Source organism: Athene noctua, chromosome Z, assembly GCF_965140245.1.
Source record: "Athene noctua chromosome Z, bAthNoc1.hap1.1, whole genome shotgun sequence".
In the NCBI taxonomy this organism is placed as follows: domain Eukaryota; kingdom Metazoa; phylum Chordata; class Aves; order Strigiformes; family Strigidae; genus Athene; species Athene noctua.
Window position 1 is genome coordinate 84,379,247 of NC_134077.1, and position 6,000 is coordinate 84,385,246.

Genomic DNA, 6,000 nt, shown 5'->3' on the forward strand with positions numbered 1-6,000 from the left:
CCAAATATATAAATGGACCTATGGGAGACCACCCCTTTTCAGAGCACAGCTGGAGGACAGCTGGGTTATTTGTGGATGTACATAAACTTTTGAATACTTTTAGGTGTTAGTTGCCTGTGTGTAGTCACCTGCATCTACCCACTGAATCACAGTGGATGGAAACATGAAAATGAAACAAAGGTATTGTTCCATGAAATGAAAGATTGCAGAAGCATGTGGGCATGGTGTTCAAAACCTGTTGTCTTTGTTGGGACAGGTTTTCTAAATAGTTCGTTACCTGATATTGTGCTACATGACTATGAACAAACAAACTGCTCTGAGCATGATGTACCAAAAGGGACAATATGCCAAAAAAGAAAGAGTGCAAGTTCCACAGCAGAGAAGAGGAATTAAAAAAAAAAAAAGGGAAAAAAAATTGGAAAAAGTATAGTTATATATGTGTATATATATATATATTATATATATTCCATATATATCTTTTCCGTTTCATTCCATATATATCTTTTCCGTTTCATTCCATGTTATGGGATTGTAAGAATAAATTAAAGCCAATTGGTTAATAAATTTCAATGCTCCTGTTGTTAAAAAATTCTGTAATGTAAAATAATTACAAGTCAGAGTTGTAGGCATGTGATGACATTAAAAACTCTGAAAAGCTACTGGTTACTACTGAAAAGGCAAGCATCCAGTGCATATCCACAATAAAATAAAAAAGATACAACTTCATCCTCTGGATGTAGCACCACATGGAGATTGTAATCTTGACATTTTGCTTCTTCAATGATGAGCTCAAAAGCAAATTCATGGTGTTTGATGTCCAGACCTTCCTGAGTCTTGGCCTTTCCCAAGATATTGTGTCAAAGAGATAGTCCAAAGAAAATTCATCAGAATTTCAGGTGTTGCTTGCAAGTTATATTTTCTAGAACTTCTCTTCAGCTGAGCCACTTCTTGAAGTTATGTGCAAAAACCTGGGCACAGAATTCCAGTTGACTAGTGCCAGCATAGCAGTAGGACTATTTCACTTGTTTTTTCAGGATGCAAGACTTTTTTAGGTGTCCCAGGATAGTCTTAACTCTTTTTTGTAACAGCATGTTAAACTTGTGAGCCACTGTCCATTCCTAGACTCTTTTCTCTCCAACCACAAACTCTGTACCTGTGTTTGTGCAGCTGATCATTCCTGCCAAAGGAAAGTATCACTCTCAGCTGTATTTTTTTTTTTTTTAAATATCAAGATCCTTTTCAGTGTACTTCTTTTCACCAGCAGGTAGTTGAGGCTTATTGTGTGCAAATTTAATTTGTGTACTTTGTTTCTTCATCCATTTTGTTAAGGAAAATACTTGCAACCAAATGAAAATAATTACAATCAAATTAATAAAATATTGAAAAACACATGTAAAATCTTACTTGAGAGATTTTTTTCATTATAACAGGAGGAACTAATAAATGTTCTACAGGATCTATGTCTCTGACAATTTTCAAGCAGTTCATAGTATTTCCTTCTAAAATTTACTTATATGGATGTTGTATGAAGTGACATCAAATCCTACAATTAAGTCATGATATTTTCTAAGAGTAACAAGGTTCATGGAATCATGACCATATCTAATTTTGTCTTGGCTTCTTCTAGACAAATCTGTTGCCTCTTTATTAATTTTTTTCTGGCATCCAGTTAGTACAAGTAGTATGACTATCTATTCTCGTACCTCTCTTTTTCTCTCCCCCTCTTCCCTTTTGAAGAGTTACATTTGCCCTTTTCACCTGTTCTGGTGCTTCGCCCATGGCCTGTAGATTTTCTGAGAAAGAAAGATTCAGAAGGTTGCTCCTCCAGTTCCCTCATTCCCCTAGAAGAGAGGCCATCAGACCCAGCCTGCTTAAAATAATTAAAATAATAAATTCCATGTATGCCCTCTTACCTTAAGGTAATGTCTTGCCTTGTTGTCATACGTGTTAATCAATCTGTCATGATGCCGATTGGTCCCTATTTAGGTATTTAAACTACCTTCAGATGAGAGCGGTTTAACATTAGCATGAATCTTCTTTGTATTGGAGTGCAAATACCATAGCATAAATAACTGTGTGTGGGTGAGAAAAAACCAAAAATCTTAGTTCCTTCATATGGCTTCATTCTTGAAAGAAGGTTATAAAAAAGACTTAAAAGACATTCACATCTCATGTGAATATTAAACACTACTTTAATCCACATAGTGCTAACTAAAGAGACAACTCAAAAAATGAAATGTTAACCTAAAGATTTAGGCTCCCATTGCCAGACCAGCTATTGGAAGGACAATCTTGACAGACCATGCAACAGCCATGATATATAGTAAGACAAGCCAAGACACGTAGGGTCTCATTTTACCATGATAAGGAATTTTTACCTGCAGATGAAGAAATTGGTGGTGGAAATTAACAGTAATAAGTCCCTTGCCAATGCTGGCAGCAGGATGGACAGCGGAAGCTGAAGGAGGTGTGGGACAGGACTCTGCTGAAATCTCTTTTACATGGGTCTTAGGAAATGGAGAGATTGAATTGTAGGAGGGGATGAATTTGCATGGCTCAAAAAACTCCTGCAGAAGGAATAAAGAAAGATCACTGTAAAGAGAGAACCATATCTCACCAACAGTAAATGACATAATTCCTACACTGAATGGTACCATTGTATTTCTGAAGCTTGATCTCATCAAAGGATATCACCAGCTGCAACAAGCTTCTGCTTTCTATCTGCCAAATGTTTCAGCACATGCTGGCCTGAGATGGTATGAAAAGCTAACATCTGGAGTTTATTCAGCCACAGAAATTTTTCAAGATATGGTTCCATGTAATATTTTAGTACACCTTCAATATCTTCAATGGCACTGATGGCTTCACAGAACATGACATAATCCATAAAGTTATGTTACACTGTCTTATTGTATGAAAACTCCTCTCAGAGTAAATAGAAATGCTTCTTAAACAAAGCCATCCTTTAATTTTTGGTCATCTTTCTTCACCCGAGTGAATGTTTTTTAACCTGAAGAAGGTAACAGCAACTGACACAGCCATAGCTCCCAGAGATGGTAAGGAAGGTCAGTTTTTTCTCATGGGTAGTCCACAGACATTCATGATATTTCAAAATTAAGGCCTCTTCTTATGGCAACTTGATATTTCTAGTGTTTGCCTTGTTCACCCAATAAAAGTTTAGTGAACAAGTTTTTTTCATATGTCAGTTTATAAACAAAAAAATGTGATAACAATTACACTGAAAGAGGGATGCTTCTGAGGAAAAAAAAAAATTTTGTAAGACAACAATTGCCATTAAAGATTTGCCTGCTTTTCACTCAGAGATATATCTGAGCAAGTTTTAATTAATTTGTTTATTGCTTAGGGAGTGACTATGCAAGCAGAGCTTAAGAGCCAAATCATTTGCCCAGTGTCTCAGGTAGATTTTTGGGACCTGTACTAGAACTGTGCTAATAGGTTAAGAACTAAGGTTTCAATGCTATGCTGTTAGCTGTAATCAAGCTACAAGTAAAGTGATAAAAATTTTGTCTGATCTCTTCAATCTGGGCATGTAACAGTGCTTTTGATCCAGATTTGTCTGTGAAAGTAGCCTCTGTCAATGCCACAAGGAAGTTTAATTCAGCAGAAAAAAGGAACTGATACTCCAAAGTAAGTGGGATATGCAGACCATGTACAAGTTGAGTAGAATTTTTTTTTTTTTTTTTTTTTTTTTTAGATAGGATATTTACAAAAGAAGGAGTGACAAGAGAAGGGCATAATCATGAGAATGATTTGAGGTCCGTAAAAAAATTCTTACATGGAGAAATTTAAGGAATTCATGCATTTATCTCATCAAAGAGAAATTTAGAAGGCAGTTTGCCTGCAGCCTATAATTAGGGTCTTTAAGTTCTTTTGTAAGCATTCAAGTGCATAACAATATCCCATAGTTAAAAAGGGAAGACAGAAAAAAATTACATGAAAAGGATACTTATCTAGTCTTTTCTCAGAGAGAGCTTTTTGTGATGACTGATTTTTACCATTGAAGTATCTTGCCATGGCTTTTGGAAGATTCTCTGTTATTTGGGATGTAAAGCTTAGAGTGGATGTTTTCCAAAAGATATTTGTTTAGTCTAACCACATGTCATGTACTCTGTGTCTAAATCACTGGGGTTAGTCTTCAATCACAAAGGCTTTGTATGCCTTGTTGGTTGCATGAGAGAGAGAATGCTGGTGAAGTGTTTCCTGCTGAACAGTTTTTCATTTAAAAGCTTAAAATATGTAGGATGGCACTGTGACCTTGAAAACTCAGAAAAATCATTGAGCATCCACTACTATCTGTGGTAGTGCGTGAGCTAAATAGACGATACGCAGAAATCTTGTATTTCAAGGGCTTCATCTGACACATACACACCTAGGATTGCCAGGGGCTATTATCTGGACTACTTATCTTGTCACTTAATGTTCTTTTGATCATGTCATTGTATTGAAGCTGCAAATGTCTGTGACTTCCACAAGCATCAAGAGGCATTCAAAGACCGTGAGCAGTCTGACACCAAAGATTTAGAGTTGTCAGAATCAGTCACTTGTTGGAGACAGCAATGGTGTAGGGCTATATAATTAATGTGAAGGTTTTCCAGAGCTGGTACTGTCTTAACTGCAGTATCATACATGACTGCAGTGGAAATTTTCTCTTGCACTTATTTGCATTGTCTGCATTAATGTGGCTGTCTGATCTTCATGTTATTTCTTTTCAGCATCAAGGGTCTGACCTAATGACTTGCCAGATATTCAAATTCTTTCCAACCTGGGAATTGCATGAAGGTACCATTGACGGAACTTGCTAAAAGGTCTGTGATGTTCAAGATCATAAGTGTTTGTCAGGCCACATCAGGATGGGATATGGCTGACAGCATGAGAAGGATAAAGTAGTAGTTCAGAAATACTACTTCTAGTTACTTCTAGGTGCCTTCCCCCCCCCCCCCCCCCTTTTCCAGTCCTCATCAGGAGTAAACTAAAGACCTTTTTTGTCAACAAATGCCTGTCTGTTTCTATTCTTCCTGTGCTGGCTGTTTGGAGTTTTTGAGGGGGCACTGCTGAACCACAGGATACTCGGGGTGGAAAGAAGTTCCTCCAGGACTGTTCTCTGAGACCAGTTTAAATGAGGACTCTGGCAAATAGGATCAGTCAGGAAACTCTGAGATGGAAGGCTGGAAAGACACTTGATATCCATCCTGAATGCTCACAACAGGGCTTTTAGTCCATTCCGGGAGTAACCCAAACTGAGAGGTCATTCCACTTACTGAGCTGCTCTTTGCTTTGACCTTGCAAACAGGCTCTTTTCCTTGCTGTAGCACTTCTGGGTTTTGCGGTAGTCTTCTTTTTATTTGAAAGTGTTAGAACACATTAAAGTACAACTCTGTCTTGACGTCTAATTCCCACTGGAAGCAGGATCTTGTGCCTTATTACTGACCTGCCCTGTGGTAAGAATTGCAGAGACAGTGTATTAAACCAAGGAAAGATGACTTGCCAGCCAGGCAACAGACTCCCGAGTTACCAATGCCAAGTAATGAATGAAGTTGTTCTGCATGATCCAGTTTGTGAGTTTTCTCTTTTCTTCAGATACAGCAGAGAGACTTCAGAAAGTGACCATATAATAACATTAGTCAATGACCCCTATTTGTTCTCTAGAGTTTGTTTGAAGAGGTAATGCTTTTGTGTTCAAGAGCCAAAAAAAAAAAAAATTAAAGCCAGATACTTATTTCTAAAAGTTCGCTAAGGTCTTTTTCTTTTGGTATGTATCTCTGTTTCCCATAAACGGGCAGGAGGCTAACTGGTATATTCTTAAGGTTGTATTCCTGTTTGGGTTGGCTGGTTGATGGTTCTTTGCCGTAATGTTTTGTTGTTGTTGCTGTTGCTGTTGGTGGTGGCAGTGGTGGTGGTGGTCGTGGTAGTGGTGGTCGTGGCTTTATACATTTTCATATTAGTCATCTGAGAGTGATCCCCAGGGTTCAGGTGTACTTT

At 37.6% G+C, this 6,000-nt stretch overlaps 1 long non-coding RNA gene across 3 annotated transcripts in view; it reads left to right on the top strand.

Moving 5' to 3' along the window:
- The window catches only part of LOC141973343 (uncharacterized), a 99,198-nt gene extending 94,367 nt beyond the window's left edge, over positions 1–4,831 (top strand). For all 3 annotated transcript variants that reach the window (XR_012635509.1, XR_012635507.1, XR_012635510.1), the window contains one exon: positions 4,734–4,831. This is a non-coding gene — a long non-coding RNA (uncharacterized LOC141973343). The remainder of the gene's footprint in view (positions 1–4,733) is intronic.
- Positions 4,832–6,000: the final 1,169 nt, after the last annotated feature.